This window comes from Haliotis asinina, chromosome 6 (assembly GCF_037392515.1).
Source record: "Haliotis asinina isolate JCU_RB_2024 chromosome 6, JCU_Hal_asi_v2, whole genome shotgun sequence".
In the NCBI taxonomy this organism is placed as follows: domain Eukaryota; kingdom Metazoa; phylum Mollusca; class Gastropoda; order Lepetellida; family Haliotidae; genus Haliotis; species Haliotis asinina.
The window spans coordinates 64,231,030-64,245,918 of record NC_090285.1 but is presented as its reverse complement, the minus strand read 5'-3'; the positions used below and the strand labels follow the sequence as shown (position 1 = coordinate 64,245,918).

At 35.7% G+C, this 14,889-nt stretch overlaps 1 protein-coding gene across 15 annotated transcripts in view; it reads left to right on the top strand.

Annotated features, from left to right (window-relative positions):
- The window catches only part of LOC137288102 (neuron navigator 3-like), a 514,936-nt gene that overhangs the window by 233,907 nt on the left and 266,140 nt on the right, over window positions 1-14,889 (top strand). The window lies entirely within an intron of this gene.

Sequence of the window (14,889 nt, the reverse complement as noted above, 5' to 3'; positions counted from 1 at the left end):
TGCTAAAATATATCATTTATTTATATGGAAAGGAGCTTGGAGAATTGTTTACATTTACATGTTTTGGTTTTTTGATAATGAACTTATCAAAGAGAATTTATTGGCACACTACAGATTAAGATATTGCTGATGAAATTATCTCAGTGCATACCTATACATATAATAATAAAAACAACTTGATTTTTAAGTGAGTAAGGTTTAGTTTGATGCTGCTGCAGATCTAAATGATTTGCATGAGGTGTGAAGAATGTCAGTCATTTGCAGGTGTGAAGAATGTCAGTCATTTGCAGGTGTGAAGAATGTCAGTCATTTGCAGGTGTGAAGAATGTCAGTTATTTGCAGGTGTGAAGAATGTCAGTTATTTGCACTTTTATAATGATGTTCATACAATAATTCCACTTGATAATTTAGCCTTTCCAAGGACAAACAATAGTTCCTGTCCTAGCTTCATGAAAAAAACAGTTTCTATAAAAGATTACAATTTTATTATCTTAACCAATGCCAGTCAGTGCAAACCAGAAAAACTGTTGCAGTTTAAAACATTTTAATTAACATCTTACCTTTCATGTCAGCACCCATGAACACAAATAACAAATGAAAGTCTCTGGTCCACTTGGTGTTCTCTCACCTGAACTGCTCACATCAACAATTTCTAAGCTACTTTGAACAGTTTGAGCGAAAGATTATATTAGCATAATGTTTGTGCTGCTTTAAAATGATTAGTCTCTGTTTTGTTCGTGAAAGTGAATCACAGTTCCCTAAGAGCAGGTCTGATTTAATGCACTGTAATAGACATTGATTTGTAAAAAGCTTTCAGAAAACAATTCCCATACAGTTTAGAATGGTTTTATATTTTGGATTCCTACTGTATGTAGACATCAAGTGCACAAGACCCAGATTGGGTTGGTGAAAATATTGTAATACCATGGTATCCCCACCACCAAACACTATCCAACACTCACTCAATCTTACCAATTCTCAATTCTTTTGAATTTGAACTGTCTTATAAACTTGTACTTAACTGTGTATAAAAATAATGACTTCATATTTACATACTTGAGGGAATATGAAATAGGAACTGGTTGAATAAACAATCTCTCAGTTATTTCTCATGTTTTTTCACCAGTACCCCTCAGCTGCTTGCTACTCACCGACAAGATTGTCCATTGAAGAAACCGATTCATCATTGATCTTTATTATAATTTAAGCATTGCTAGCTGTTTCTTCAGACAACAAACAGACAATAGCATTTGCACAAAAACTGTGAGACTGGAGCATGCTGTCTTTCAAGTAAGACATGCTCACTGTTATCCATTTTTGTAATTTTTTTATCAAAGTGTTTTGCATTTTTTACCCTATGGAATTCTTGACAGCAGATACTCACGTGTGATTTTGCTAGGTCACTGAAGTTTTGTAAATATAACAGAGGATAGTAAACAAACACACCTGAGCATATGGTAAGGCACTTATGTGCTACATCCTTGTAGACAGGTTCTTTGATGTGATCCTGTGAGGACAGATGTGTCCATTTTGGTTCCTTCAGAAGTCAATGTTGATGTTGATGTTGAAGGTGATGTTGATGTTATTTCTGGGCAGTATCTCTCACTGATGAGGAATGTCTTATGTCTTGTTAACCCACAGTTAAGCACTAGATCTTTTTTTTATAATTTGTTCAGGCAGAAAGTTGTTTAGACAGGATGTGAAGGTTTTTCTAGTTCCCCATCCCTACTCCATCCAAAAAGTCATCTGTTATGCACTTTGCAATTAGGGACTGAAATTATACACAATTCCATTGTTGGAATAGTGAGTGAGTGAGCTTAGTTTTATCCAACACTAAGCAATATTCCAGATGTATGGTGATGGTCTGTAAATAAATGATTCTAAACCAGACAATCCAGTGCGTCAACAGCATGAGCATCTATCTGTGCAATCGGGAACTGATGACATGTGTCAACCAAGTCAGCGAGCCTCACCACCTGATCCCTTTAGTCGCCTTGTACGATAAGCATGGCTTACTGAAGGCCAATATTTCAACCCTGAACTTCATGGGTCAGAATAATGAGTGAGTGAGTATGGTTTTATGCCACTTTTAGCACTATTCAAGCTTTGTTTCACTTTGTACCCATATGAGGAATCACACCTGTGTCCTCAGCATGATCAGTGGACACTTTAACCATTAGACTACCCCACTAGCCCCATTGTTAGAATAAGATTTGCCTTCAGGTCAGTCAATAAGAGTTCCCTTCCCTTTGTTAAGGGATAACGTTCTGCACCAGTCATTGGTTTTGTCATTCTAGCTAAAATCACCATTGAACGGAGAGATATCCCATCCAGCTAAGAGGTAACTTTCTACATTTAAAATAAAATCTTTCCTGGGTGAAATAATGACAGGTCAGTGTACACAAGTTGTTAAATCATTTGCTTGTTTCATTGACATGCAGCTGGGTAGTGTGTGAAGTAGACCTGTGTCAAATGTTGTTAGTGGAACATCGCTGAATATGCTGACCACATCTCATGCAGTCATTCATGATGTAATTTGTTAACTCATTCATGTTCCCTTTAACGATTTTCATGTGACATAATGTAATGTTTGATCAGTGTAAATATTTCAGATAAAGTTGTCTGTGTAAGTTCAGACAAGAAGTCTTCAATGATACTCAACAATGCTAAGTTTTCGATAACTATTCTGTGAAAAGTTATTGGGTGTAGATGTAACTCAACAAGATTGATGAACTGTGTAAATCATGTTCAATTTGTAATCCCTGAACTGCCCATGTATTTGGTCAATTAACTGGCGGGTTTTGGAACTGTTCTCTGTAGATACTGATAGCTACCAATGCTTTTAGTGACATTGCCAGGATTGATCACATGGATTGCAGGGCATGTTTGTCATAATTAAAGGCGGAGCTGTCGGCAAACTGGCGCCAATGGTTCCCACCTGGCATAGCCTTATGTAACCAATCAGGAACCTAGCCCTTACTGACTGGCTCACTGACCTCGTCTTGTGGTCAAGTCAGTCCCACGATACAATGCTATTGTTCTGTTTCCAAGTGTTGAAAGAAAGCCAAGTGATGTATGAGAACAATGCATAGATAGTATGTTCATATCATTTCAGCAGCAGACAGAATGTCTTTAACACCTTTTCAAACTTCAAGACCACTTCAGCATTATTTCATCAGTATTTAACAACATCTTTAGCATCATTTTAGACATAGCATATCAAGACTACTTTGTCCTTGTTTAATAGTTTATTAAGACAGCTTTGATGTTTCTGCCTTTTGTCATCTTGATCAGCATGCTTTGGTGTTACTCAGTGGATACTTCTCACTGCTTAGCAGGACAACCCACACAAACATTGGTTGGGAAGGTACTTTAGGGAAGAGGCAACCTAGAGGTCAAAGTGTTTCCTCTTTATACCTCTGGATTTACTTTGCTGCCTAAGATTAATATCTGGTTCGCATTTCACATAGTTTTATGGAATTTTTTTTTTAAACTGTGTTCAAAACATGTACTCAGTCAGTCATGCTTGAAACCAGTCATTTATCATGGATGGTTAGTGATTGTGGTAGTTGCTTTGACAGTCAGGTTGACACAGGCCTGATGAACTGGGTTGAAGCTGGTCTTCAGCAACCAGTACTTGTTGTAAAGGGTGACTCAGAAGAGTCACAGCTTCTGCTCTTGAAATGTCCCAAGGAATATAAATGATGAGATGGGGAATGTCACTTAAGATGTGAACCAGTTTATTGCCTGTCAATGATCAAGACTACAACATCAAAAAATGTTGCACATCCAACATAGTCACAGGCATGGAAGACATGTGATTTGGCAGGTAGCCAGATGTGGGTGACACTTACACCTTTCTACATATGGACAGTAGAGAAGCAGCTTTCTGGTGAAGTAAAAGGGAAATGGAAGTTTGTGTAGTTTGATGTTCTTGACAACCATAACTGAATTATCAGACACCAGATTGCTAGAATATTGCTGAGTGCAATGTTGAAAAACATACATTTATCTAGTATTTGTTTTGACTTGTTTTGAGGACAAGCTCCAAGTCATCTTGGGAAAAATATTAATGCTTACCAGAGAGGATTCAAGAAGTATGCTAGACTGTTAAGTTTAATAAAGACATTTAATGCTTGAAATCCTCTGTGTTAAGTCTTACTTATGATCATATCTCAAAGCCAAATTGGGGACCATTCAAGACTGACCTTCTGTCCAGTAAGATGTAATATTTCCATAGAGGTGGGAGTTTAATAATGAAGATGATTGGTGACTGTGCCAGAGATGAGGGATGCGTAACACGGGAGGAGGACACAAGTCTGACAGACTACAGAAGCAGTAATGAAGCTTGTAGATAAAGGGGACAGTTACCTTTGTCTGTCTGAATGTAGACTGTCTGGTTGTCCAGCAGCGAGTTGTCCAGCTCAAGTTTCTTCAGTTCCCTCAGCTCTGTTTATCCCTATCATAAGAAGGTAGTCCAGAAGGGTTGGGGAGGATTTTATGTTAGCTCATAAAAGTGAAGTAAAGTTAGATGGTCTGATTTAGGACCAAATGTTTCATTTTGTTTGACTGGGCTGAACATATGATAAGGTTTTTAAAGTGCTTGACCTATGGCATTAAGGAGACAGAACATGGATGGTCACAACAGTGTGTTGCCTCAAATTTGTATTGAATTGGGTACAATGTGATGTCAGCATACCTGTGAGGACACACACAAACAAGCACATACTAACATTACATATGCACAAAAACCTACACCTAACTAAATAAGTGCTATATTCATGAATGTCACTTTGATCTGACCACATTTCACCTGATAAACGAAACCACTATAGGCAGATGTTAATGATACATGTATCTGTGAAAAGTTTAGCATATACTGCCTCACTAATGGTACCAAACACCTGCAAAGCCATGTCAGTTGTTCACTAAGAAACACTGTTATATTGGATACAGGTCAATAAGGTAATTTAATCTGCCTCTTTCTCCTGATACATGTATATCAAAGATGAAAATGCCATCCACATATCATAGTATTCCCCAGTATTATCTAGTATTCCCTACTATTCTTAGTATTGCTTAGGTTTCTCCTGTATTCTTTCATATTCTCTAGTATTCCCCAGTATTATCTAGTATTCCCTACTATTCTTAGTATTGCTTAGGTTTCTCCTGTATTCTTTCATATTCTCTAGTATTCCCCAGTATTATCTAGTATTCCCTACTATTCTTAGTATTGCTTAGGTTTCTCCTGTATTCTTTCATATTCTCTAGTATTCCCCAGTATTATCTAGTATTCCCTACTATTCTTAGTACTGCTTAGGTTTCTCCTGTATTCTTTCATATTCTCTAGTATTCCCCAGTATTATCTAGTATTCCCTACTATTCTTAGTATTGCTTAGGTTTCTCCTGTATTCTTTCATATTCTCTAGTATTCCCAAGTAATATCTAGTATTGACTAGTATTTTATAGTTTTGTTTCGTATTATTTAGTATAACATAGTATTCTCTAGTATTCAATAGTATTGTCTGGTACTATCCAGTATTCTTTAGTATTCTCTAATATTTTGGTCAAAATCTCATGATGGCTGCAGTGTTGGCTGGCCAGGTGACTCAGGTGGCATGTAAGTAGCCCAGCGTTAATTATTCATTTGTCTTTCACAGTGGTTTGTCTCACCACTGTTGTCAGACATGGCCAGTACTGACATTGACACATGAGGTCCAGTCAAAGGTGATCTTGCTTCAACATACAAATGCTATTAACTTGCTAGCCAGCGATCAGTCCTGGATTAACAGAGTGTCCATTTGTCACCATCATCTACCTCGGATGATAAAAAAAAATAAAGATGCTTTTAAAGGTTAAGGGGGGTATTTCAGATTTGGTTTCATTGACATTTTGTATTTTGCCAAGACATTTGATGATTGTGACAGTTTATTTATTTCACATTCAGACTTTACAATAAGATTTCATGTTTCCAGATTGGCTTCCAGAGGATCTTTCTACCACTTACACTTGCTTCCTCTATTTTTACACCTAGGGCACTGGTTTCTAGTGTGGCTAACCAGAGCAACTTTGAGGAGTAGATTTGGATAATTAATAGAATCCCATGCATGTGTCTTTGAATGTGAAACATATCAACACTCATTGATTCAAGTTAAAGTTTCTCAGCAAACTTCAAAGTTTCACAATTTTTTGCACAAACTTTTGAGTCTTTAATACACACTGATCAATGTTTCTTTCTTGAGGAATAGCAAGTTCTAGTATTTGCAATATTCTTTTATTATTAGTTTTGTGGACAACAGTCTCTGAACCTATTAGACTAGGTATATTCACTTGAAATGCTTCCTACAAGTCACCTCCCTGGGGAGATAGCACAAAGCTTGCATTCCATTTGTGTTGTCAGCAGAAGTTTCCGTTATATTGAAATCTACTTATATTGTCTTGTGGGAATCGTAAATTCTGTCTTGCTCATTTCTTGTCAGTGCGTACCCATCAGAACTAAACTATCTCCTTGTCACCAGAAGCAGTTTCATTGTACACTGGCAAAAAGCAGTGCGATGTTTGAATGGAATATGTCAAAAAGAATTATCCTGAAAGAATGCTGAAACAAGCTTTTTGCATTTGCTGTGTCAGCACCTTTTGGAATTCATTTCTTTTTCTGTAAAAGTGACTATATATGAATCTTATTTGTCATGTAATTAAACATTGGTAGTCCACTAGACCGATTTTTTAAAATTGGAATGAAGTTCCAGAATTGCCCCAGGAATGATTCTCAGCTTGCCAGCTTTATACAAGTGTGTGTGGGTTTGGCTGTGGTAATAATTATACGAGAACTGCATCTCTTTAAGTGTTGCCATCTTATAACGCTAACATGTTACATTGACCCAAGTCACTCACTCACTCTCATCAAATGTGCGATTGGTTGTCCACCATGACAGTAAAATGGGAAATGTTGTATCTGTTTGTATTACTGCCCCCTGAAGAGAGAAATACAACTATACTGTACTACTGTGATTTCATATTATTATGAAAGAGGACAACAACTCATTTAATTGGCCACTTATCTTTAATTATCTTGTTATGAAGCTGAAGATCTTTAATCCCTGTATACTGTTTATATCAGAACATCTGTAAGTTGAACAAAATTCCCTCTATGAACACTCTGTATATCCCTAAGAGGTGTTGAACAGAATAAGTTCTGCAAGTTTGCCATGCTGCACGTGTTCAGTCTTGATCTTGCAGTTTTGTTCTCCCTAATTCATTTTAGATATTGATCCATTGTTCTCCAGATGAAGTAAGATAAACGATAGTTTGATTCTGTTACGCACTGGTTCAGTCCATGAAGGGGGAGTTTGATGCAAGTTGTTGTTGCGCTGAACTTTCTGTAGATACTCACTTGTTTTAACATTTTATTTATCACTATTGTGTGCTTTTGTATTTTTACAAAAATACCTGAAAACATATGTCTTTGTTATTAAAAAAAAGATAATGTCCACTTATAAGGACGCTAGAAAAACAACCATAACATACCGTCCTCTCACATGATATCAAGTAAAATAACATTGAGAAAATTCCAAAACAATGACAATAAAACAAAGTAAACAAAACAAAATTAGAACAAATATGTAACAATATTCAAATTTCATAAAAATAAAGCTGCATTAAATTGTTCTTTAAAGAGATTTATGGAACCAAGCCGATACTTAATCATGAAGATAGGGAGGAAGGAAACTTTTGAAGGTCAACCATGTATTTTGTTGTGGCCACAGTAGACAGAGGTTATTAGATTATGTCGTGCGTTATCGTTATTGGATCTGAACAATATCCCCATCGGAGGTGGATTAGAAGAAAAAATTCTGAAGCTGCTCACTCAAGCTTACATCACACTCAAGGGAGATATTTTCTCATATTCCCTATCTATAAAATCCTGCATGATATTGTCATTTCTGAATGACGCATTGTGGGCTTTACAGACAGTCAAGTATGTGTGCAGTCTCCAAGGCCGATGTTGCTCCTTTACCATTTTTCTGTGGAAGTTGCTTTCTCATTTTCATAGTTTAGCTTTGAGTGAGATGTTCATATCTTTCTTATTCTTAACTTCAAGAACTTTGCCATAGATAGACTTGTAACATCTGTGCTTGGTTTTCTTCGTAAAACATTGATCATATTGTAGAAATGGCCAATTCATTTTGTTGCTGTATTGTATCTTTGTTGTATTCAGCTAGTTGGCTGTTTAGTCAGTTCTTCTTCCAGGAAGATCAGATTCAGATCTGAATCTGATATTCAAGGAAGTATGGGAATGCCATGTTAGGTACTACTGATCGCTTTATTTCTTATACAGAGTTTCCACCCTAAACACTGACAGGATTTGCCTGTAATAGTTTGCTACCAGTCATTATATCAGCTTGTCAATTTGACAATCAGTTTGACTGAATGGGTGAAGTAATAAGATGATCTGTCTGATTGCAATATCTTCAATATCATAGTCAATCTTCGTCAGTTTGACTGTATCATGATCAGTAAAACTGTGATAAATGATCTTAGTCTTACAAAGTAGGTATAAGTCAGTTATTGTGTCACTGATGTTAACTTACGAAGTAGGTATAAGTCAGTTATTGTGTCATTGATGTTAACTTACGAAGTAGGTATAAGTCAGTTATTGTGTCATTGATGTTAACTTACGAAGTAGGTATGAGTCAGTTATTGTGTCAATGATGTTAACTTACGAAGTAGGTATGAGTCAGTTATTGTGTCATTGATGTTAACTTACGAAGTAGGTATGAGTCAGTTATTGTGTCATTGATGTTAACTTACGAAGTAGGTATGAGTCAGTTATTGTGTCACTGATGTTAACTTACGAAGTAGGTATGAGTCAGTTATTGTGTCACTGATGTTAACTTATGAAGTAGGTATAAGTCAGTTATTGTGTCATTGATGTTAACTGATGAAGTAGGTATAAATCAGTGATTGTGTCATTGATGTTAACTTACATTCTTCTTCATTTGGCAAGATATGTGGATGCTGGGATTTTATTAAATAAGTTACCACATAAAATAAACATGACAAAATGTTTTACATTATCATAAGAATTCACTGTTGAAGGAAGAGTCAATTGTACATGCAGACTACTTCATGAAAGTATTTCGGGATCTCAAATAGTGATGATATCTGGTGTTTGCAAAGGGTGAACTAAGGTTCCACCCATTACAAACACATGCAAAGGCAAGTGAATTTTCCACCTAGAATACCTGGAAGTCAAAATAGGAATTGATCAGACATCAGATCAGTGATTGTAATTCCCACACCTTAATATAAATGTACAGTGAAATCTGCCTAACACAGCACCCCATGGGTCCAAAATAAAATGCCAGATTAGACAGACTACCGGATCAGACAGTGGTGAATAGACATGTGTCGCATTAGATGTTTTAATGATCAGAATATCATTATGAAATGGCACAACCCAAATTGTTTGCTGTTTATGACAGTGTGCCAGATTAGACAGGTGCCGATGTTGGCAGGTTTCAGTTTACGAAACATGCAACACTAAGGCTGTTAGTGGCAGAGATAAACACAGCAATGCCATTGTACAAAGTGAACTTGGTGCTGAGGTGACAGTGGCTCCCATACTGTAACATGGACATTTCCATAGATGCAGCACAAAGTTTGTTGGAGACCTGGGCTTTCAGGTATTTTTATTTGGCAGAGATAGTTAGAGCAATGGTTTGATTTATGCTTACTTGTGATATACAGCCAAATCTGAGTAATGGTAGATGTTTCACAGTGTCATTATCACATAACTAGTGAGTACAATTATCACGATTATCACTCTTCCAAACAATCCATTTCAGAACAGTTTAAACTTAGAGTTATTGTGTTACGATTATTATATCTACAGTCATGCTGAGAGACGATATCCAGTAGGATCTTAAGGAGTGATGTCACACCAGGTTACAAGAACTGCACTATCTATCAGACATATAATCTGCTTTCAGCATGGGTTGTGAACTGTTCAAGTGTGATATGATGTCAGTTCTGATGATAATACTTATCCATCTGAGAAGATGAGATAATCAATTATTGTTTAAATTTGTCACTTCTGATAACAATATGAATTCAATTTGAGACTTTGAATTTAATTACTTTTTTGTGTACAGAAGATAGCTTTATACAATGAACAGCAGGTATTTGTTGGTAACATTGGAGAAGAGTAGGTCATCTCAGGTGATTACAGTTGAATCCCCATCCACAGATAAATAGGATTGAAATACAACTATGGTAGTGTAACCTGAAATGGTGTCTGAAGCAGTGAAAAGGATTTCATCAAAGGTCATATCCTTGAGCTTACATCCTGCTCAAGAAAACATTCTGACTGAAATTTGTTCTTTGCAATCTTGAAAGTGAATAGGTTACCAGAAATGGTGGAATTGATATCTTTCATTTGTTAGACATATTGGATTCAATGTGTCATTTCTTTGTGTTTGTCATATTTGTTTGAGTGAGTGATTGTTGTTTTATGCCTATCAACTTTTTTCTTTGTATAAAGGCAATAAATGAGCTGGGTCTATTTGAGCCAGTCGCTGATAGTTTAAGTAATGTTTTCATGGTGCTGGGTCAAGGTGACATGCAGTGTGCATGGACATACAACCAATTCCTGTATTTGTTGGTATCGGTTGGTACTGGTTCCGAGAAACCATTCACCTAGTATGAACATTAAGTGCTTATGTTAATTTAAAAAAAAAAATATTACAATTATCACCATCATTTCAGCACTTATCACTTGTACTTTGAAAGAATTTTGTCGTCATTATTCAAAAACCATTTACTTTTGTAATGCAAGCAACTCAAAACTTAAAAGTATAGGTCCAGAAATTATGTTTCTTAATTTAAATACAGATGCATCTTTTGCTGCTGAGATACTATGTTCACTCTCTCTCTGTCTCACTCTCTCTCACTCACTCACTCTCACTCACTCACTCACTCACTGGGTGATTATCATAAATATCACGAGTCAAAATAAATCACAGCTTGAATCTACTGTGCTATGTAGGAAATAATGCTCAGAGTTCACAGTTAGCTACATGCATCATTCACTATTCACTATTGCATGTTACACATCTGACCTCAGGCAGGTTATAGGGAAATGAGGGTCTTTGTGGGGATAATCACATAATTACTCATACAACTGAATATCAGTATCATAGCAAGGTGAGCTTAAGTATCTGAAATCAATACATGGCAAAATGTTTGGGAAGACTTAAAATGAAAATCTGAATATTTCAGTTTCCCTTGTTTCAAATATGTGCATAGGTGCTTAGAAATATTGAAAGAATAGGAAAGTAATGGTTCCACAGTTGCTTGTGCATCTGTCACATGAAATATGAACATTTCTTTAGAATGCAAGAGTTACATAACGTATGATAACTTGTGACATTTTATTATTTCTCCCCAGAGAAGTTAGCGTAAAGTATAATGTCTCATATGCTAAAACAAATTCCTTTCTGACAAATGCCTAATGAATTATTTCTTCACAGTCTTTTATTGCATCCTGCTTCTTATGTGACATTATTGTCTTCATACATAATTCTGTGTACCAACTCTATAGCTTTTAATGGCAAAAAGCTGGATTGTCATTTAGAATTGCTCATGATGCTGACAGCAGTGTATCACTTAAATAAAGGTTACAATGGATTGATTGATTGACCAACGTATTTATTTATTTATTTATTTATTTATTTATTTATTTATTTATTTATTTATTTATTTATTTATTTATTTATTTATTTATTTATTTATTTATTTTGAAGGCAATAATGTTATGATTATGTTTCTTATATTGTTGTACAATCTGTACCTGAAAAGAAACATAAAGTTGGTAAGACCAGTATGTCTGATTATTAATGAACAAAATGGTAAACAACCAAAAATAATATAGCATTGTGCATTAGAAGAGGTGAACATAGATTTAACAAATTTCTCATCATAGCAGACCATAGCACTCCATACAGTGACATGCTTGCCAAACAGTGCTAGCCTTACCAAACTGTGACATGCTTGCCAAACAATGACCTGCGTACTGAAGGTGAGGAATATGCCGTTAATCAATACACTGATTGGTGAGCAGGTAACAAGCACCTGCCCTAATCAGCTGATACATGGGATTGGGCACCTGGGCTGTCTGGCAGTGAATGTTGTATTGGGAGAAAAAGGGAAGGTGGGACAGGAACATACTGACAATGACTGGTCATCAGGGAACACTTAATTAAGGTGCTTATTGGTCAAAGATGGTATTTTCTGTTATTGAGTATCCAGACCAATAAGAAATTTAATTAAAGCTTTCGTTGTAAAAGCAAGGCGTATTGATTTTGAGCTCACTTTGTGTTCTAGCGTCAAGCTTTATCCAGTTTGGTGTGAGTGTCATTGTTGTACTAAAGTACATCCAGGTGTGCCTTGTCCCCATATTGTGATATGATGTTTCTTTTAGACATGTGTTTTAAAAAGATCATTGCAAGGCTACATATGGACTAACAACTAATCTCTGAAATGAAGATATTTTACAGAAAAATGCTCGAAGTAAAATAAATAACGTATAATGAAAAGAAGACCTGACACTTTCTTCATTTTCAGAAGTTGTGGAAATCTAAACTTGCCACATTTCCTAGACTTGCCTGGGTTTTCATGAATATATTTGCTTCAGGGTCTGTACGACGGACTAGTATACATAGTTCATTTGAGTGACTGGTAAACCAATGAAAATAACTGCATATTGTAAAGAGCTTCTGTATGTTTCCAGTTATTTATTGTATTGCAAACTACATAGTGGAAAGTTGATGCTATGGTATGAAGATCTATTAACTGTTCAACCTGGTTTGTCTAGGTTATTGGTTTCTTGAGGTTTAGCTTTACTGAAATACATAGGTGACAATCACCTTTGTGTGTCTGTTATATTACCACAAGACCTTTCACATCACAGAATCCTTCTGCATAAAAAAATCATTCTGTGATGTAGACTTCCTTCTGCATGAGATAAATCCTTCTGATCATAGAAATCCTTCTTATTGCATTGTGTATCATATAGTTCCGTCTGTGTCGGAAACAATTCTTCAACATGGAAATCTGCTGAAAATTAATCCTTCTGCATCATATAAACCTTCTAAACCAACCCCTCTTCCATCAAATCCTTCTCCTGTCACAGAAATGTATTTTTATGAGTTGTGTCATCTGAAGTGTGACAGGTACAAGATATCATCAACACACTTGACGCATCGATGTAATTTCTGGATCATTCCCACTTGATAGACATGATTCCCAGACAATAGTATCGATTTCTGTATCATTACTAAGCTAAAAGAATCAATCAGACATTATCTCGCACTCGTGATGTAGACGCTTGGTTGGCTGCAGTGGAGTAACTTCCCCTGATTGTCATGCAATGAATTATGATGGGATCGGAAGGGAGAAACAATGTCTTGAGCAGTCATAGGAATTTCATTCATGTACATTGCAGACAGACATTGACGCCCTCGGGAAATATGATTAGACACTTAATGATCTAGAAGTGTACTGAAGCATATTTTGACATCCTGATGTTATATCACACAACATTATGTTCTCTTGACAAGAGAGATTCTGTGTCATCAGAGGTATCAATTCAAAATTACACACCTCTGATTTCCTACTGTTCAGGTTTAAGACCTTTTTGCAGGTGTTTTAAGAAGGGTACTTTGAATTTCATTCTGAAATTCATTTTCAGTTTGATAAAAGCTCTTGAAGACATTCTTTGCAACCTGATGATGGCATACATTAAATGTTCACAGATATGTCCAATGGGGATCTATGGTGTCAAGTTGTTTGTTCTGATGCTTTCTTCATGTGACAGGCAATGAAAATGGTCATATGTCCAGCCTCAGTGACCTGATCATAGTCAGATATTGTGAGCCATGCTCACACTTTCAATCACCAGTTTGCCTGGTCAAGAGATTGTTATTTACAGCAGATCCTTTGCTAAATGTTAACCATCAAACTAAGATGATAATAAACTCCTTATTGCTAATTCAGAATAAGGCCTGATTGATCTGATACCATTTAGTCTCTTTGTTAACAATGTCTTTCTATGGTAACCATTGCTTTTTAAATGTAAGGCATTATTTCTGAAAGATACATTCTGCATAATCCAACCACAAGAGGTCACTATGCAAAGGAATTGTTTTGCTAAAAATATAATTTGATGATTATTATTCGCTGACCAGAGTGCTATTAGTAATGAAACTACCTCTGGATCCCAAACAAAAAGTGAAAAATTAGTTATTTTTGTTCTTTCAAAATATTATGCATATATTTTCTTCTTTTTTTTTCATGCCATGCATATTCATTGTTCTTGGAATAAATGTCTTGTAATACAGTGTTCTCTTGCTTTGAGGTTCTCACTATGACACATTAACAAAACTTGTTCCTCCAAACTGAACAGCACAAAGCTCTTGGTGATGATTCATTTCAGTAACCATCATGACTAATTATATTTTTTAAAATTAGTTTTTTAGTTTGAATTAATTACCTGAAATGCATGCACACTTAACAAACATCAAAACAAAAAGTTTACAAAATATTTAAATGTATCACATTTTCATTTAAATTAAAATCTTTAAATAATTAACTTGTGAAATTTGACCAAGAAGCATGAATTTGGACAGAAGTGTCATTTCCTCGATGAAATAGATGACAGCATTCAGATCAGGAATCAATACAGCCTCACACTTGAGTGAAATAAAACCAATTAATTATTCAGCCATATTCTGTAAAACTGAAATGTACAAGGTGTTGTCATCGTCACAGTATCTAGTATATTAGCAAGCTACCTGTGTGTGGCCTGCAGCTAATGAACGGTGTATTAAA